Here is a 21,712-nt window from a genome sequence, read left to right as displayed (position 1 = left end):
AAGGAGATGTGCAGGGTAAATTTTTTTTACGCAGAGAGTGGTGGGTGCCTGGAATGTGCTGCTGGGGGTAATGGGGAAGCATATAGTGGTGTTTAATAGGTAGACACATGAATATGCAGGGAATGGAGGGATATGAATCAGATACAGGCAGAAGAGATTTAGTTTAATTTGGCTCAAGTTCGGCACAGACACAATGGGCTGAATGGCCTATTCCTGTGCTGTACTGTTCTATGTACAATCCACACATCTCTCGATATGGGAGGAGATCAGAGCACCCCAATCAAACTCACACAGACACAGTCACAAGGATAATGTGCAAATTCAACACAGACAGCACCCAAAGTCGGGATTGAACCTGAGTCTCTGGCGCTGTGAAGTAGCAGCTTCACTAAATGTGCCACTGCGCCACCCGGCGTGAATTGTCCCTAATTGACCCTTGAAGTCCTGAGTGGTTTGTTCAGTCATTAAGAGTGAATCTTGTTGGTGGGTCTGAGCCACACAGAGGGCCTGATCAGGTCAGGACATCCTTTCATTCCTGAAGGACATAGGTGAATGAGATTTTATATGGCAGCTTGGTAGCCTGATAGTAACTGCTGTTGAAGCAGAAAGGTTTACACCAGAGAAGAAGACATTCTGTCACCCAGGTTAAGAAGTTATTTGAGCATCTCCTGAAACTCCATCCTCCCAGTACAGAGATATCCCAAGTATTACGTGTCCAAAAGTATACTAAGAAATAATAATATTGTAGGTGAGATGTAGACCAAGGTTACACAGGTATCCAATGAGCTGAATGATATTTTTTTATGGCCGTCAAGAGACTTAACAAGAGACTTAGAGAATTTAATACTCCCCTTCAAATGACAGTTGGAATAACAAAGAAATTTGACTGCAGTTAACATATAGTAGTGAGGCCACTTTTCTTTGTGTTTCTATCCATGGGAGAACTGTTTCTTGGATGAAATGAGTGGAGTGTCCATTTCTTTTACAGCAGTTCCATGCAAGCAGTTTTTGTCAAGGGCAAGGCCCAACCTAAATTGCAAAACTGTAGAAACTGCAGATTCCACAACATCAGGCCTCCACTGCAATGAACTAGATTATCTGGCGCAGTCCCCATTCATGGGGTGTCTGCCTTCCCTCTCGGCTGCTCCCAGGATCTCTGACTTTCTTACTAACAGCACAGTAGTGCAGTGAGTAGAGCTGCTACCTCACACTACCAGATACCCAGCTTTAATATTGACCTTGGGTGCTGTGTGTATGGAGTCTTCATGTTCTCCCTGTGACTTTGTAGGTTCCCCCCGAGTGCCCCACTTTCCTCCCACATCCCAAAGATGTACTGGTTGGTAGGTTAATGGGCCACCGTAAGTTCCTTCTGGTGTGGAGGTGAATGGTAGAATCTGGGGCGAACTGATGAGAATGCGGGGAGAATAAAAATGAGATCAATGAAGGATTAGTGTAAATGGGTAGTTGGTAGTCAGCACAGACGTGGTGGGCTGAAGGGCCTGTTTCCATGTTGTATTCCTCTATGACACTCTTGAGGTCTCTGGACTCCATCTTGGGCATTCCCATTTTGTTCATCACATTGAAACAGGTTGTTTGGCCCTTCATATTCTTGCCAGCTCTTGGACAATTCCCATCAATATCCTTCTGCTACTTATTTCCCTGTGCCCATTTCTCTCTCACATGCCCTTTAACTTCTGCCTGATCCTTCTCCCATTAACCTAACACCAGGGGTAATTTATAGTTGGCAGTTAACAAGCAACCAGCCTGTCTTCGGGGTGTGGGAGGAAACTGGAGTCATCAGGGGAAATGAGATCAGGATCAAACTTGAATCACTGGAGCTAAGTGACTGCAACAGTGACTCCACCATCACTGAACGTCTGGGGTCACTAGCCTCCTTCCTGGCCACGTCTCCCTCTAGGCATCACCTGGGGCTTTGGAATCCGCTGACCCATATCCAGACGCCCGTATCCCATCGAAAGACCTGAGAACTAAACCAGTCACGTTCCTGGAAACAGGAGCAATGAGCTACAGTTCCCCAAGGGATATGTACTTACTGAGGCAATATATTCCATAGGTGTGATTTAATAGCACTATTTACATGTTTTAAAGACACTAAAAAATAATTGCTTATAGAGTTTAAGCTGTTTTCCACCCAGAAAAGAATTTTGTAATTTACCACAATTAACGGCACTACATATCACTTTTTCTCAATTTTGTTGGGACTATCTGCACCTTAGATGGAATTTCTCTGAAGTGCATGTCACAACTTACCTGGGGCTTTAGTTATGAGTTTAAAGACAAACAGCTGTTCATTTTCTGAATCATTCAATTTTAGGTGAGTTCAAGAAATTCATCCGTTTAGTTGGATGCTTCGATGCTTTGCATTTCAGATCATAACTCATCAGCAAATCCCAACTCACCAGAAACCTGCTGCACAGTTCACAAGTGGAACTGAGATTAAGTGGGTCTGTCAATCATTCATCGTGCTCAGTTGGATTATTGCCTTCATCTTTTGCTAGCTGGGATTTCTGTTAGGAATTCTCTTTACTTTTAATTAAATGATTCTTAGTACATTAAAATTCCAAAAATCCAGCATCCAATTCAGAAATCCTGATGGCTCACTCATTAGACCGGAATGTGTGGCCGGACGTGGGGATCTGGTTTGTGGCCAGGGTCAGGGTTATGGCTCAGAACAACAAGGTTCAGCAACTTGGGTCGGGTTACAGTGGAATCCGAGGTCTCGAGTGCTTGTATGTTTAGTGTCCTCTTTAAACTCACTGGGTTTGCTGGAAAATTTAGTATACTGCTGTGTAACGTGTAAAAAAATGAAAGAACAGTGTGTTGCTGTGTTATTGGAATTAACATCAAGTAGAGCAGAAAATGTCCTAGTTCACCTCCACCAACATTTCAAGGATGCTGAATTATCAGAGCTTAACTGTTGTTGAAACTCGAGTGTGCAGACCAAAAGCAAACTGATCATTCACATATTAAAAATGCACTAACAATCCACACTATAAATATACTCTTACAGCCTACTTTCTCAAAAACTCAAGGTGTTGGAGATCCAACTGTCTGTGAGTTGTTTCTTCTTAAAGTATTTTTTTTTAATTTGAGCATGGCTGGAACACAGCTTTTACCGCCCATCGCAAACTGCCCTTGAGGAGGTGCTGGTGGTGAACGGCTGTCGTCTTTCTGTTAGACTGGAAGTTCCAGGATTTAGACCCAGCGACGTTGAAGGACCAGCGATATATTCCCAAGTCTACATGGTGCATGATTCAGAGAGGAATCTGCAGGCAGTGGTGTGACTGTTGCCTTTATCCTTCTTGGAGGCCAAGGTCGTGGGTCTGGAAGATGCTGTTGGAATATCCCAGACAAGAATGCATTTTGCAGATGGTACACAGACTGAACCTGGAACAGTACAGCACAGGAACAGGCCCTTCGGCCCACCATGTCTGTGCTGACCATGATGCCAAACTAACTAATCCTATTTGCCTGCACACGATCTATATCCCGCTACCTGTTCATGTGTCTGTCAAAATGCTTACTGATTAAATGTTGTCTTAATATGACTGTTTCTTGTTACCACCATCGGGGAGGAGGTACAGGAGCCTGAAGGCCCACACTCAATGATTGAGAAGCAGCTTCTTCCCCTCCACCATCAGATTGCTGAATGGTCCATGAACACTACCTCGTTATTCCTTTTTTTGGCACTGTTTATTTATTTCTGTACTTTGTAGATTTTTATGTCTTTGCACTGTACTGCTGCTTCAAACCAAATTAAATGTCATATGTCAGTGATAATAAATCTGATTTAGATTTGAAAGAATCCATCTTTATCCCTTGCAGGAAAGTCCTATTACGTCATCTGAAATAAGATTCCTCCTGACCAAACCTCCTAAGTCTATCTGATGCGATTTGTCACAAAGGAATGGGAGACATCTGGATTCTTCGAAGACAAGCTGACTGATTTATCAAGAAGGAAAATAATACTGCAGATGCTGGAATCTAGAACAAAAATAGAAGAACTCTGTGGGTCAATCAGCATCTGTGGAGGCAAAAGTTGTATGTTGATGTTTTGCTTCAAGACCTTGGATCAGAAAAGATTTATCTATCAGGTCTCCTCCGCCTATTGCAAGAGCCAAATTTCAATATTTGCGCCCCTTATAAACTGACCCAAATAGGAGGACTTGGTTTAAACCTGATTATGAAGTGGAATCATATGTATCCTAACAGTGGCTCTTAGAGGATGTACCATAGCCTGCGGATATAATTGAAGATCCCCTGGTGAAAATAGGCCGCTTGGCGTAACACTCGTAAATTAACAAGGCTGACCAAAACACCACCTCCTACACCAAAATTCTCTTCCATGTTACATCTGTGATGAGACAACACATTAAAACAGCGAATATCCTGAATTTAGCTTTATTTAAATAATCAAGGCAGACTCCAAATCTTAATTCTGCCTCGTAATGCCACGATCCATCACACAAACCAGCCTCCCCTCCGTTGACTCTGTCTACACTTCCCGCTGCCTCGGGAAAGCAGCCAACATAATCAGTGACTCCTCCCATCCCAGTATTCTCTCTTCTCCCCTCTCCCATCGGACAGAAGGTGTAAAGGCTTGAGAGCAGGTACCACCAGGCTCAAGGACAGCTTCCATCCCACTGTTATCAGACTCTTGAATGGACCTCTCATACGCTAAACTATGAAATCTTGATCTCTCAGTCTACCTCATTGTGGCCCTTGCACTTTATTTGTCTACCTGCACTGCACTTTCTCTGTAACAGTAACACTATATTCTGCATTCTGTTTTCCTTTTTACTAACTTGATGTACTTATGTATGGAATGATCTGTCTGGATGACACGCAAACAAAAGATTTTCACTGTATCACGGTGTATGTGACAATAATAAACCAATTCCAGTTCCAATTCCAGATATTGCCACATAAATGATCGAGAAATTGAGAGCTATGTGGGAGGGAAGGGTTAGATCGATCTTAGAGCAGGATATAATGTCGACACAACATTGTGGGTGGAAGGGCCTGTACTGTGCTGTAATGTCCTATGTTCCATGTTCTATATCTGAGTGCTCAAATGATGAAGCTCTCTCCCCAGCTACAAGTGCCCAGTTATTTCTCCCATTAGCTCACTAACACTAAAAGGAGGCAGGCCAGTTATCTCAGCAACATGATGGTGCTATGAAGTCCATGGTGTCCATCCTAGGATAACAGGATCCATCCTAGTCTAACCAACTTCCCTCCTATTTCTACCCTGAGACAAGAACCACCTCAGCCGTAGAGGCTTCTGGAGGAATGTGTCAGCCAACCATTAAACACAACAGCCAAGCCAGGTAACATTCAGCCAAAGTAGCACTGAGGTCTGGAAAGGACAAAAGCACATTGTTGCATCAAATGAAACCAAAAAATAATACAACACAACTTTAAATCCTTTCTAACCCTAAATTGGAATAGGTTTGTCAATCACCCATGCTGCTCTAATTATTTCATTTTTCTAGCTTTCCTAAGGAGACCTGTCTGCATGAACTTCACCATCACTGGGTCAAAGATCCAGGTCCTCCCTCCATCACAGCATTGTGAGTACACCAAGTCTCAAGGACTGCAGCGGTTCAAGAAGGCAGCTCACCACCACCTCCTCAAGGGCAGCTAGGGATGGGCCAGCTTACGAAGCTCACATCCCTTGAATTATCATTGAAGTTAAAAATGTGGGCAGATAGTCAAACGTGCCACTAGGAAAATAATCAGCTGCCTTTGTCCTTCTTGCAGCTCTTGTTTCTGTACCTTGTCTTTCATTCTTTTATATTTGGCCTGGAAATACTCCAGTTCACCCACAAGAATCCAAGAATCTGAAAACTGATGCACCCTCAACAGAAGTGGAACAGAGTGATTGAAATGCTCTCTGCTGTGAAGATAGAATGGACATTAAAGAAACCTTTCTAATGATTAAACATGCTCCCAAGCTGTTTGTTTATGAGTTTGTAATGAGGCATGTGTGACGTCTGGATGCCCTATAAATGCCAGTTGTTTTTGTCATTATGTACAATCAAGCTTTGTGAAGCTCCAAATCTCAATAGAATTTTAAACAGGAGTAAAACTAAGTGGATAATTAGACACCTGCTAAAAGTGTTGGTGCTTAGAGAGAGTCTCTTTTCTTAAACTGTCATATAAAAATAAACACTATCAAGAGAGATATCTGGAGGCTTGCTAACATCTCTCGATTATCCTTGTTCCCATGTTTTATGCTTTTGAACTGCTTGATAGAGGTAGCCTGTGAATTGGTATTTAGTGTCGTACACTGAAAAGTCGGAATCATTAGTAACAGTTTCGGGGAACTATACGTGCCCAGGGAGCTCAGAACCTCATGGGTACATTCACAGGATGAACTCGGGAAAACAACAAACATACTGCTGGAGAAAATCAGTGGGTTGAGCAGCATCTATGGAGGGAAAGGAATTGTCAACATTTAGGATCGAGACCCTGCATCAGGACTGGGGAAGATGGTATGTTGGTGTGGGTGCATGGACCAGAGAGAGGATGTGGAGAGGATGTTTCCCGTAGTGGGAGAGTCGAGGACCACAGGGCACAGCCTCAGAATAAAAGGACGTCCCTTTAAAACAGAGATGAGGAGGAATTTCTTTAGCCACAGGGTGGTGAATCTGTGGAATTGATTGCCACAGACGGCTGTGGAGGCCAAATCGTTGGGTATATTTAAAATGGAGGTTGATAGGTTCTTGATGAGTAAGGGCATCAAAGGTTACAGGGAGAAGGCAGGAGAATGAGATTGAGAGGGAAAAATAAATCAGCCATGATCGAATGGTGGAGCAGACTCGATGGGCCGAATGGCCTAATTCTGTTCCTCGGTCTTATGGTCACTTGACTATCTCTTACCTGCGTCTATCTATCACCACCTTGTGCCCACCCCGCCTCCCCTCTTTTGTCTGCTCTGCTTTTCCCCCCTATATATTGGGCTTCCCCTTTTCCTATCTTCAGTCCTGAAGAAGGGTCCTGGCCCAAAACGTTGACCGGCTGTTTTTTTCCACGGATGCTGCCTGGCCTGCTGAGTTCCTCCAGCATCATCGTGTTTTTCATCTCGATTCCAGCATCTGCAGTCCTTTGGTCCTTTCTTATGGTCACTGAACACCTACTGGAGGTAAGCAGAGCAGGCAGATGAAAGTTGAGTGCTGTAGCTAACCCCTTCCCTGAACCTCTCACATATTCAACAGCTGCTGGATCCCTTTTCTCCACCCACCCCACCCCATTGCTATGACCATTTAAAGGAATCATCAACAAATCACAGAAGCAAAGAATGGGTACAGCAAAGAAGGAGAGCATTGATCCTGTCACATAATGGCTCTGTGTAAGTGCGATCTATCTGGTTGCACTCCCTGCCTCTTCCTATAGCCCCGCAAATTCATTCCTTTCAGACAATTATCCCTTTGAATGTTACAACTCCACCACTCCCCTTGTCAGGATTCTTCTTAGCTCAACCATTCATGATGGAAAACCAATTTTCCTTATGTCACTATTAGTTCTTTTGCCAATCACCTTCACTATTAAACCCTCTGCCAAAGGAAACAATTTATTTCCTTCAACTCTGTCCATACCCTTGATGATTTTACATACTTCTGTTCGAACTCCTCGCCGACTCCTCTGTTCCAAGGAGAACAATCACAGCTTCTTCAGTCTACCTCATCCTTGGAATCAATTCGGTAAATCGCTTCTGCACCCCCTCCAAATAATGCACCATTTATATGAGTGTAGGAGACTGAGAGGTGGCGTAAGAGAGGTTTATAAAATCACGAGGGGCACAGATAAGGTGAATGGCCACAGTCTTTTTCCCAGGGTGAGGGAGTCTACAACTAGAGATGGAGGTTTAAAGTGAGGGGGAAAGATTTAGAAGGGAGCTGAAGGGCAACTTTTTCTTACAGAGGGTGGTGGGTATATAGAACAAGCTGACAGAGGAAGTGGTCGAGACAGGTAAAATTACAATGTTTAAAAGACATTTCGACAGGTACGTGGATAGGAACAGTTTAGAGGGATACGGGCCAAACTCAGGCAAATGGGACTGGCTCAGTGAGGCAACTCGGCCAGCATGGACAAGTTGGGCTGAAGGGCCTGTTTTCCATGATACATAACTTTATGACTCTAAGTGTGAAGCCCATAAATGAACACAATATTCCAGTTGTAGCCAAACTAGTGTTTTATAAAGGTTCACCGTGAATTCAACAACTTAGAGCTTAGCTCCTTGATCAGTTATCCTGGCTGTTGCATGATTATACAAGGGCTAAGTACTTTCTATGGTTATGTCAAGCAAGAAAAGTCCACAGAGAGTGCTGTGGTAGATCTGAAGACAGGATAAGATGCTGGAAGGGAGCAGAGGAAGAGACTGAGAGCAGGAAGCCAAATCTACCCTGGCTGTTCGGGGAGCAATCCTCATCTTGACCCTCAGCAGGGAAAATCGTGAGAGATTTCAGGACTTCAATAAGACTGTTCTAACCAAAGCTACCAACTGTTGTGACCAGGCCACAACCCCAGAGCCATGTAACCTCCTCATACAGCAGAGCTTGCAAAAAGGCCGTAGCCAGTTAACATTTCTGTGCCGGGGAACTCCCAAGTCAGAGTTGGAGATAATTGCAATGCTTCACAGTTTGCCATTATTGATGCCATAGAGTCATAGACAATCCATAGGATCTATCCATGTCCTTTGGAAAAACAGCCCAAAAGATCTGCCGAGTGCTAGCTATTGTTTTTGACTTTGATGATACCTGCATTCTTTCTGCAGCTAACTTCAGACAAGGCTGAGACGTTGTGCATTGTGTAGAAAGTTCTTGTGCCAAAGGTCTACAGCTGTGTTGAGAGGGAGATATAATGATCCTTGTACCTCAGATAGCCCTTTGTAATTGGTAATTGGTTTATTATTGTCACATGTACCAAGACGCAGTGAAAAGTTTTTGTTTGCATGCCATCCAGACCATTCATTCCTTACATAAGTACATCGAAGTAGCACCAAAGGCGGGGAAAAAAAACAGAATGCAAAATATAGTGCAATGCACACACAATGCTGGAGGAACTCAGAAGGTCAGGCAGCATCTATGGAGGGAAATAAACTGTCGATGTTTTGGGCTGAGACCCTTCATCAGGACTGGAAAGAAAGAGGGCAGAAACCAGAATAAAAGAGTGGGGGGGAGGGGGAGGAGCACGAGCTGGCAGGTAACAGGTGAATCCAGGTGAGGGGCGAAGGTAGGTAGGTGGGGGGGAGGGGGGAAGTGGGAATGACGTGAGAAGCTGGGAGGTTGTAGGTGGAAGCGGCAAAGGGCTGAAGAAGATGGAATCTGATAGGAGAGGACAGTGGACCATGGAATAAAGGGAAGGAGGTGGGGAACCAGAGGGAGGAAGGTGTGGGTGATGGGTAGTTCGTGAGAGCAGGGGAGGGGGAAGAGAAGGGGTAAAGGGGCCAATAGGTTAAGGGAGAACAAAGGGGGGGGGCAGAGGGGAGTGCTTACTGGAAGTTTACAGTTACAGAGAAAGTGCAGTGCAGGTAGACAAGTGAAGTCCAAGGCCACAAGAAGGTAGATTGGGAGCAACAAACAATCTGTTGGAGATCGAGCAGCATCTATTTGGGAGGAAAGGAATTGTCGACGTTTCGGGTTGGAATCCTGCATCAGGACACTGATGGGAGATCAAGAGTTCATCTTTAGTGTATAAGAGGTCCAGTCAAGGGTATGAGAACAGTGGGACAGGAACTGACCTTGAGCCTGCTGGTGCATTTTCTCAAGCTTTTGTATCTTCTGCCCGATTTTGGGGGGGGGGGGGGGGGGGGGGGAGCAGGTGCAAGAAGAGAGAATGAGCATTTATCTTCTACTAAAAGCTTAATTTTTAATACAAAAGTAAAGACTGAGAAAAATCATGGGGTACTTGGCCAAAAAAAGGCTAAAAACTAATTCCGTACCAGCTGCTAGTTTTGAGATAATGGCTTCATTTTAATTTCAATACCTTACAATTTTTGCATGCAACAGTTATCTATTTGTATTCCATACCCATGAGAATGGAACAGGTTCTGTACTCCTAGACAATGACTTCTATTTGGATCTATTCTTGTGCATTTAATAGGTTTCCAAGTGTTGTTTTAAAGCAATACAGTGCATATTTGCGTATTGCCTCATGCTGAAATGGCGAGATCAAGGTGAGAGAGTTCACTCTACATAAATAGGATTTGTTTTCAAGAAAAGGTGTTAGTCAATTCATTTATATGATGAGGCAACACACAGGGGACAATGCAAGACAAATATTTGATGGTAACTGCTTTGACCCAGTTCGAATCTATCTCTGCAGGACAGATCCACTCAGTCTGATGGAGTGTTTGCTTCTTAATAACATGTTATCTGCAGCACGATAAACAATTTAATTGGAGCAATCACAGTTGATTAAAAAATCTATTCTTTTGCAGGTAATTTAGGTAATGCCTTTTGGGTTTTATGGGATAGTTAGCATTACAGCAATGCGTAACATCTTAAGCTTTAATAGAAAAGGTTATATGATGACTCAACGCAAATATAGTGATATGAAATGATTTCTGAATCAGGGCAATGATAACCAAAATAAATCCATTTTTAAAATTGAGAAGGTTTTCACAGTGAACGGCAGGGCCCTGGGGAGTGTTGTAGAACAGAGGGACATTGGAGTTCAAGTACATGGTTCCCTGAAAGTGACGTCACAGGTAGACAAGGTGGTGAAGAAGGCTTTTAGCAAGCTGGGCTGGACAGTCAGGGCATTGAGGAGAGAAGCTGGGATGTTATGTTGCAATTGTACAAGATATTGGTGAGACTATAATTGGAGAATTGTCTTCAGTTTTGGCCACCGTGCTATAGGAAAGATGTCATTAAACTGGAAAGAGTGCAGAAAAGATTTACTAGAATGTTTCCAGGATTTGAGGGACAGAGTTATAGGGAGAGGTTGGACAGGCTAGGACTTTATTCCTTGGAGCGTAGGTGACTGAGAGGTGATCTTATTGAGGTGTGTAAAATCATGAGGGGTATAGACAGGGTGAATGCACTCGGTCTTTTTCCCAGGATTGGGAAATCAAGAACTAGAAGGCATAGGTTTAAGGTGAGAGGGGAAAGATTTAACAGGGACCCGAGGGCCAATTTTTTTACACAGAGGGTGATATGTATGTGGAATGAGCTGCCAGAGGAAGTGGTTGAGGCAGGTACAAGAGCAATTTTTAAAAGACAGTTGAACAGGTACATGGATAGGAAAGGTTTAGAGGGACATGGGCCAAATGCTGGCAAATGGGACTAGCTTAGACGGGAATCTTGAGCGGCATGGACGAGTTGGGCCAAAGGGCCTGTTTCCACGCAGTCTGCCTCCATGACTCTATTGGTATTGGTATTGGTTTATTATTGTCACTTGTACTGAGGTACAGTGAAAAACTTGTCTTGCATACTGTTCGTACAGATCAATTCATTACACAGTGCATTGAGATAGTACAGAGTGCATTGAGGTAATACAGGGTTAAAACAAGAACAGAATACAGAGTAAAGTGTCACAGCTAAAGGAAAGTGCTTTGCAGGTAGACAATAAGGTGCAAGGTCACAACAAGGTAGATTATGAGGTCAGGAGTCCATCTCATCATATAAGGGAACCGTTCCACAGTGGGGTAGAAGCTGTCATTGAGCCTGGTGGTATGTGCTCTCAGGCTCCTTGGTATTGGTATTGGTTTATTATTGTCACCTGTACCAAGGTACAGTGAAAAACGTGTCTTGCATACTGATCGTACAGGTCAATTCATTACACAGTGCAGTTACGTTGGGTTAGTACAGAGTGCATTGAGGTAGTACAGGTAAAAACAATAACAGTACAGAGTAAAGTGTCACAGCTACAGAGAAAGTGCAGTGCAATAAGGCGCAAGGTCACAACATTGCAGAATATGGGGGAGATTTCCCAGACCTTTACTCTCAGCAGGAAATCTCACCAACGACCATGGAAATCAGGAATCTCCTCTGCGCTTCACCACTGCTCACTTTATTGGATTGAAAATCACGTGCAGTGCATCTACTGTTTCCCAAGTTGTGTGTCTGCGAAGTGAGACCGCAGACTTTGGCGCCATAAACAAACACCACACAGCGGTAGAGACGAGTTCTCAGTGCAACTGGTTTCTTGGTCAGAAAGCAGGGTAATGATAGTGACAGACACAAGAAACTGGAGGCACTGGAATCCGGAGCAACAACCAATCTGCTGGAGGAACTCAACGGGTCGAGCAGCATCTGTGGGAGCGGGGAAGGAGCTGTTGACGTTTCAGGTCGAAACCCTGCCTCAGGACTGAGAGTGAGGAGGGGAGATGGCTAATATAGAGCCGAGGGGGAGTGGTGAGACAGGAGTCTGAGGTGATTGGTGGACTGAGGAGGGGTGAAGGATGACGGACAGGTTGCACAAGGTAGGGGAGGGAAGGGGAGGTGGGGTGGAGTTGGGAGACGGTGGCAGGTGGATGGTAGGTGGAGGCAGACAAAGAGAAAAAAAGTTGAGAGGCAGGTGGACCGAGGTGGGAGAGGGGAGGGTGAGTGTTGGAGACAGCTGCTGGAGGGACATAAAGGCTCCCAGTGCTGGAATCTGATGTAAAGGAGGTGGTAATGGGAACCACTAGGGGAGAGGTGTATGGCAGGAACCAGGACAAGATGGGGCGAGAGGGGGAGGGAGGAATGAAAACCTGTGGCTGAACTGTGGGTGTGGTGGGTGGCTAGAACCAGGAGGGAGAAGGGGATGAAGATGAGTGATTGGACGATAGAGGAGGGGGAGAGGGGCGGAAAAGAGACAAAATTGGGAGGACTGGAGGAGGATGGGAAGGAGAGAGGGGGAAGGGGGTTGGGGAATGGGGAAAAACCCACCCAACGAGATCGTTAGCTAAAGTTGGAAAACGTAATAATAATCTTCTGCTCGTGGATAGGTTCTGGGTCCCAGGATACCAGAAGTTTATCTGACACCAGATCATAAGCAATTTTCAAGTGGTAAATGCTGTTGCAAGTGTTGGACGCTTTGCAATTGTTGCTGAGGAACCTAGTGCCTGTTTTAGGTTCTCCGAGAACCTCTTAGATAAACACATAAATGATAGAGAAATGGGGAGCTATATAGAAGGGAAGGGTTAGATAGATCTTAGATCTTAGGGCCGAAGGGCCTGTACCATGCTGTAATGTTCTATGTTCTGTGTTCCCTGGACAGAGCAGTCATTGAATGGACAATGGATCTCATGCAACCAGGAGGAACAGGAGTGTCTCTACAATCAAATACCTGGCTCATTAATTTGCAAGACTGAAGGTTGAACCTTAAAGATATTGATTGAATGATCCGCAGGACACTTGACACCATGTTTATTTGTTTTATAATTTGCAGATCCTTGTGGGAGGTCACGACAATGGCAATCAGATGTGTGAAGAGGACGTTGAACTTTATCATCTTCCTTCACTGAGTCAAAAGGACTAATGACATCGATCTTCCAACTAATTTGCTTATTTCAAAGTTCAAAGCTCCTTGGTGTGCAATAAAAACATTGAACCCATGCACCAGGGAACTACCACTCCGTGAGGGAAACTTGTGAATGGAATCTTATGAAAGGAATGAGGTAATGTCTGACAGTTGTGTCATACAATAACACAGAATGAGGGTAGGGGTAGCACCTCTATCTTAAAATTGTTATCCTTGTATTAAGTCCCTCCACATTTAACCCCTGCCTTGCGCTCACATCTCCTCCAGCCTTGCAATCCTCTATTTGCTCCCCCCACCCACCTCCCCCCACCCCCAGCCTCGTGTTCATCAGTAAATTCATTTGCCTTGCCACTGATGTCCGAAGTTCTGGGATTCTCTCCTTAAACATCCGTGTCCCTCTCTCCATTCTTCTTAAGGTTGAAATCTTTGGCCAAGAGTTTGCACAGCTGCCCTAACATCTCCTTACATCACTCAGCATCAATTTTGGTTTGAGATGCCTGGGACCTTAATGAGAGATGTTTTATCAGTGGAAATCTGCTATATAAGAGCCGTTATATAAATGGGAGCATTTCTATTTCTAATTTATTTTCTGGAATCCTACGTATAAAAATATAAAAAGCTTCAGTTTCTGTGACAAAGGTTCTCTTTCTGAACTCTGCCTTCTTATTAAAGAGAAACTTCAAACAAGATATTCAATACAGAGAAAGGTTTTTCAATATGTAGCTTCACTCCCAATTATTTTCCAATTATCTTATCTGCACAGAAAGAAATTCCTGAGGAAACAGTTTTCACTTAGCAATGGCATCTGTAACCAGTTTTGTAGAGATTCTCTCTTCCTGTTGTTTACTGGAGAGTCATTTTTTAGAATTTCTCGCTACCTGTTCTTTATTGGAGAGTGATTTTACAAGCTTACTGAATAATTTGCTTCAATGCTTTAATTAATTACTCCATTCATTTTAGAAACAAAGATCCCATAATTAGATAATCCTTTTCTGAGGTCAGTGTGTGGTCAATGTTTCCGAAAACCTTTCTTAGAATTATTTCATTCTTTTTCCTCATTCGTGTAATGTTCACTTCACCTCATTTTTGATCAGCATTGGGAAGTGACTTGACACCACATGATTACAAAGAGTGTTAGGCTAATTTCTCCAAACCTATTGATGATGGCCCTCAATAAGTGCCAAACAGATTCTCATTCCCATGTGGATTCAATGATTAACAAAAGCAATTGGTGTGAAATTAAGACAACTAAAAAAAGCCCCAATTTATTGGATTCATTCAGGGAACAGTTCTTCATAATACACCAAAATTATTTGCGAGCTTACCATTTACTTTTGAGACTCCTTCACAAACACATTGGAAAATAAATCTGGGTTAACAGATGCTTGCCTGGAAATCCAATTGCAGAATGCTCTTTTTTTAGTGCCATGCAATAGAAAGTCAGCTTTTTTTTCCAGGATGAGACACGTCAACAACCATTTCCAGGAGTAATTCACCCTTGCACCCTTGAGGCAGTCAAAGCATTTGGGGGAAAATTGGCCCACGTTGTTCCAGGAACACCATCAATGGCCACTCTTTGATCTTCCCAACACTACGTATCAACTAAGTGCTATACTTTAATCAGCCACTCTCCAACACTGCATTTAACCTCTACTTCCCCCACCCCCTGTCCTATCACCTTGATTTTTTTTCCCAATTCCCAATCTTCCAAATCCACTGACCTCACCACCCCACAATCTATTTGAAGTCTCCATACCCACTTCCCCTTCTGCTCCTACCTATCTCCTCAGGACACAATTGGCAATCTGATCCTTCTGACTCCCCACCAACCCAAAGTATAATCCCTGCCCTCGACCACACTAAGAGCACCCCCTAAACCATTGCCCGGACCCGATTACTGGGCACCAAGTGTGCAAAGCCCAATCAATGGCAGTCAAAGTCTTCAGCTGGTGGTCACCTTCAAGGCAGCCATTGTTGCTCAACTGCAGGAACAGATCTTCTTAATTATTCATTTATTTAATTTATTCAACAATCCCAAATGTATCTTGGAAAGATATGAATTTCTGTAGCGAATCATCTACACCTTCCATGCTCCCCAAAGCAGGCAACATCCAGTCTTCTTCAGTTACTGAGAGAGAGACAAATTATAAAGTGTGCAGAAGCAAAATACAGACTTTGCTGGAAATCTGAAATATAAACTGAAAATGTTGGAGATATTCAACAGGTGAGGCAGCAGCTATGGAAAAAGAAACAGGAATAATGCACAGTTTGACCACCTGAGAGATTTAATAGGAACCTGAGGGACAACTGATGGGGCAAACGAGGTCAAATGGGACCATCTTAGATGGGCATCTTGGTCGGCATGGACATGGGCTTACAGGCCTAGTTCATTTACATTTTCCTGATGTTCATTGACTCTATGACTATATGACCTATCATCAAGTTGTAAAGCTTATTTGTTTCTAGTAAAATCAGCCTATGTATGCAATAAATATTGGAAAAACTCAGCAGGTCAGGCAGCATCTGTGGAAAGAGAGTATTTCAGGTCACCTTTCCGCAGATGCTCCCTAACCAGTCGATTTATTTTCAGTATTTTCACGTTGTTTCAGGTTTCCAGCATCTGCAGTTTTTAAAATTTTCAGCCAGTTGTAGGGGTGTACTTAAAAGTAAAAGGTTGCAGGAAACTGGGGGAGAGACCAGGGCTGTGGGAGCAACTGGATAACTCTTACATAGAACTAGTTCAGACTCAATAGACCAATTGACCTCCCTCTATGCTACGCAATGTGATTAATTCTGTCCCTGGAGTCTTCTCCACTATTTAACAAGCTTATAGTAATCAAACCTTGGCCAAAGGTCCACTTTCATGCCAGCATCCAATACACCTTGATTGTCCTGTAGTCCAATAATCTGTCTCTCAGTGTTAAAACATAAAAACTCCACCATTATCGGTGTGAAATTCATGACCCTCTCAGTGAAAAAAATCCTCTTCACGTCTTATCTTAAATGCCTTATATTGACAGACAGATATTTTAGATATTTATTTATTAGTCACATGTACATCAAAACACACAGTGAGATGCATCTTTTTGCATTTCTGAGAATGTGCTGGCAGCAGCCCGCAAGTGTTGCCACTCTTCCGGCGCCAACATGGCAGGCCCACAACTCCTAGGGAAAACGTATGAACTCCTTGCAGACAGCGGCCAGAATTGAACCCGGGTCGCTGGCGCTGTAATAGCGTTATGCTAACTGCTACGCTACCATGCTGCCCATCCCTGTGGAAACTATACACCTGCTCCTAGATGCTCCCATGAGGGGGAACATCTAGTCAGCACATATCCTTTCAAGCCCTCTCAGAATCTAATATGTTTCCGTAAGATTCTGTGTGACCAACATTGCAACTCCAGTCAGACAGCACTGTTGTGCTATGCACATAATGGCTGTATAACTGGACTGGCAAATCATGAGTCTCGGATAATGATTTGAAGGTGTGAGTTCTAATCCTGTATTGGCAGCTGAGAAATTCAATTAAATCAATCTGGAATTAAATGGAACTAGTGACCATGAAGTCATCAAGTTGCTATAATGATGCATCGGATTCACTAATACACATTACGGAGAGGAAGCTCTTAGTCACAACCCAATATGAACCTTAACCGCTCTCTGAAATGGTCCATAAAGACACTGAATTGTATTGAAAACAGCCATTGCATCGTCTGTTGCGGTCCAAGAATGCAGCTCATCATCTTTCCAAGGACTATTAGGGATGGGCATTTAGCAAATAAAAGAAAGTTGCATCGATGAGACGGAAAATTAGATGTTCACATGTTTGGGAAGTCTGTCGAATTTATGCATTAAGAGTTCTATAAAAAACTTGGTGTAGGAAGAGGAGATTCACCTCCTCAAACCTGAACCACTATTCAACAAGATTGTGCTGAGTTATGACTTGGTGCCAGAAATCCACCTTCTCACCGCCTCCAACTTTGATAAACAAAAATCTATCAGCACCAGATAGATTTCAATTAACCACTTCTTTGATTTACGGAATGAACTGCAGGAAAATGTAAATGCTATTGAACCTCTGCGGAGTTTTTTTTAAACAGCTCAGCTTTCAGTTTACTGCCTTGAGGACAATAATCCTGTCATAAATCTAAATTGCACAATCTGTAAATGATGCACTGAGACATCCCCCAGTGAAACACTCAGTCCCGGCACTCAGTGCTTTTGACAGACTCATTAGAGAAGAAGTAACTAAACAGCAAACAGGTGCTATTTAAGGGTAAAAAAAAACAAGCAAAAATAGCTGATGGCTAATTGCACTAACAAAAACTAACTTTATGCATTAATTGGATGTCAAGGGAAAATCTGTTCTAAATATCACTTGAGGCAATGCAGCATAAAGAAGAAGATCTGCTTTTGGTAATATGTCTGCCTGGATAGAATGATTTGCTTGAGCCAGAGACATTATTAATCCTTCAGTTACTTTCCTAAACAATCATTACTTCAGTGATGATACTTGCTTTTTGACTCTGGTCTTTTTCCTCTTGGAAAACTACACGGTGGTGGCACAATATTGTCACCTATTATATGATCACATTCAATCAGCCTTTATTTTACTCAAGATCTTATGGTACAGAGTCATAGAGCAATACAGCACAGATACAGACCCTTCGGCCCAACCAGTCCATGCCGACCACAGTGCCCACCCAGCAAGACTCAATTTCCTGCGTTCAGCCCATATCCCACCAAGTTCCTCTCCTCCCTGTACCTTGGGTGACATGGTAGTGCAGCGGTTAGCGTAACGCTATTACAGTGCCAGTGACCCGGTTTCAATTCCCGCCACTGTCTGTAAGGAGTTTGTACGTTCTCCCCGTGTCTGCGTGGGTTTCCTCCACGTGCTCCGGTTTCCTCCCACATTCCAAAGACGTACAGGTTAGGAAGTTGCAGACATGCTATGTTGGTGCCGGAAGAGTGGCGACACTTGCGGGCTGCCCCCAGCACGTTCTCCGTAACACAAAAAGATGCATTTCACTGTGTTTTGCTGTACATGTAATTAATAAATAAATATCTTATCTTATCCAAATGCTTCTTAAATGACACTATTGTACCTGCCTTAACCACTTCCTCTGGCAACTCGTTCCATATACTCACCACCCTCTGCGTGAACCTCTGCAGGTCCCTGTTAAATCTTTCCCCTCTCACCCTAAACCTATGCCCCCTGCTTTTGGAATCCCTTACCCTGAGGAAAAGACTGTTACCATCCACTTTATCTATGCCTCTCATAATTTTAAACATTTCTATAAGGTCGCCCCTCATTCTCCTATGTTCCAAGGAACGAAGACCCAGCCTGGCCAACCTCTCCCTATAACTCAGGCCCTCTCGTCCTGGCAACATCCTCATAAATCTTTTCTGTGCTCTTTCCAGTTTAACCACATCTTTCCTATAACAGGGTGACCAAAACTGTACACAGTGCTCCAAATGTGGCCTCACTAACAATTTATACAACTGCAACATAATGTCCCATCTCCTGTATTCAGTCCCCTGACTAATGGAGGCCAGCATTCTGAATGTCATTTTCACCACTCTATGATGCTGCTTTCAACTACCTATGCACATGTACGCCAAGATCCCTCTGTTCTATTACACTCCCTAGTGCCTTACCATTCATAGTACATATGGGATTCTTTCCCCCTTTATTAAGAAAGCTTTTTCTACAGATGAATTGAGTTATCCAACTCAATTTGCATTTACATTTTGCCTTTCCAATCATAAACAATTCTAACAGTCAACAAGTGCCATTTGTTATTAAATCTAAGATTTGACACCTAGTCATATAAAGGAACGAAATGAAATTTTGTGGTAGAGATAGGTTTCAAGAAATGTCTTTAATATTGTTGCAGTTCATGGAGTGAGTTCCAGAACTTGGCACCTTGGCAAACAAAGGAAAAGACATTGATGGTGAAGCCATTTCATTTAGGGATGATCAAGGAACCATAATTGGAGCACAAAGATCTCAGAGGCTTGTAAAGTTGAAGGAGCTTACAGAAGTAGGTAGGGAATTTCAAAACCCAAGGATGTGAATTTTAATATCAAGTTATTGCTGAACCAGAAACAATGTTAATGAATATTGGGATGATGGGGTAATGAGGACATGGGCAGTTAGACTTTGAAGGGGGTACAATGAGGGAGTCTGACTAGGAATCCATTGGAATGGTCAAATCCAAAGGTAACAAAGAGATGGAGAAAAGAGGTGTGCTCCTGTAGAAAAGGAGCATGTAGTCCCAACTTAACCCATCCATGGAGTATGAGGACAATGACATCAGTTTCCCAATATCCAGTAGGAAATTTCTGCTTATCCATGACCTGGACAAATAATCTGATGATCTAAAGACTGTGATCAAGAGTTGTGATGGTGAAGCACTGCTGTATGTGTGAATCAGTTTTCAAATCACTATAGAGTAAACGATGGTATGTCCAGACTCAGATTTAAAATGACACCTCATTCCTTTCAAAGAGAATAGTCCCACCTAACCCTTTAGCCCTATAGTCCCCAACCCTGATCATCACCTTGGCAACAACTGCCCCCTGATCCCTCCGGGGCATTGATCTCACTCCCTTATCCCCAAAGATCCTCAGGGGGCCTTGATCACACCTGCCCCAAACACTTAACTATCTCCAATCTACATTGCTATACATCCCTCCCAAGTGCTGATCAGTGAAACATGTCCTCCTGGAAGCATATCTCCCTGCATCATACCATTGGATAGGCTGGGTTTATTCACACTGGAACGTAGGAGGCTGAGGGGTGATCTTGTTAAGGGTTATAAAAGTATGAGGGACGTAGATAGGATAGAAAGTCAGAGCCTTTTTCCCAGGGCAAGGGAGGCTAGAACTAGAGGGCACAGGTTTAAGTTAAGAGGGAAGAAATTTAAAGGAGATCTGAAGGGTGTGTTTTCACACAGAGGGTGGTGGTTTTCTGGAACGAGCTGCCAGAGGACGTTGTTGAGGCAGATATAATTACAATGGTTAAAAGGCATTTGGATAGGTAGAGATAGGAAAGGCATAGAGGGATACGGGCCTAATGCAGGTAGATGGGATGAGCTTCCCTTATGGTTGTCATAAGGTGAGTCAAAAGGGTCTGCTTCTGTGCTGAATGATTCTATGATTCTTTGAAGAGAGAGGACAGAAGGAAGCAGTGCGCTCCTTCCAGTGAAAGATCTTCATGAAGTCCAAGATCTCACTGAAGTCATACCACTCTGTACCTCAACAAATTCCTGGCTTGGCCACCAACATAGAATAACGCAGGAAACTGCCCCTCAATGCGTCCGAAGGGAATTCTTCGATCCGTTGCGATGAAAGAAGAGGAATGTCACTGAAGAGAAGCCAGGCAAACTGGTGCTCAGATTTCCCAGTCATGGGACCTCAACTCATGGAAATTCAGTAGAAGCAACGTGCTCACCTCACTGTAAGCTGTGGTAGACACACTCATTCACTGTTCATCGTTCACTATTCACTGTTATAATGAATAGTTCAACTAAAGAACCTTTATCATGATATAAATTCATCCAGAGATCTAGATTTCTCTGGTGCTCCCACTATTTATTGTCAATCTCCAATTGCCCTTGAGGATACACCTTCTTGAATCACTGCGATGTGTACAATTAAGGTGCTCTCACAGTATCATTGAGGAGGATGTTCCAGGACTTAGACCCAGCACTGATGAAGGACAAGTAATATATTTAAGTCAGGATAGTCTGCAACTTGGAGGGGAATCTGCAAGTGGTGGTGTTACTTTGTGCTTGAAATCTTAAGTGGTAGGTCAGTGAAGTGCTGTCAGAGTCGCTCAGGCGAGTAACTGCAGTGCATTTTGTAGCTGATTCACACTGCAGCCAATGTGTTCCATTGACAGAGGGAATGATATCTAGGTTAGTGGATGGGGTGCCAGTCAAGCAGACTGCTTTGTCCTGGATGGTATCCAGATTCTTGAGAGCTGTTGGAGCTGCAATTATCCAGGAAAGTGGAGAGTATTCCATCACATTCCGGGCTTCTGCCTTGTGAATGAAAAGCTGCAGGGTGGCAAGAAGTGAGTCACTCATTGTAGGATACCCAGCCTCTTGTAGACACAGTATTATGAGGTTACTCCAGTTATGGTTGAAAAATCTCCACAGAACAAAGCTACACGACAGCTCATGCCTAAGCCTCTCCCACTGTATTTGCAGCA

Source organism: Pristis pectinata, chromosome 22 (genome assembly GCF_009764475.1).
Source record: "Pristis pectinata isolate sPriPec2 chromosome 22, sPriPec2.1.pri, whole genome shotgun sequence".
Lineage (NCBI taxonomy): Eukaryota > Metazoa > Chordata > Chondrichthyes > Rhinopristiformes > Pristidae > Pristis > Pristis pectinata.
This window is presented reverse-complemented; position numbering follows the sequence as displayed.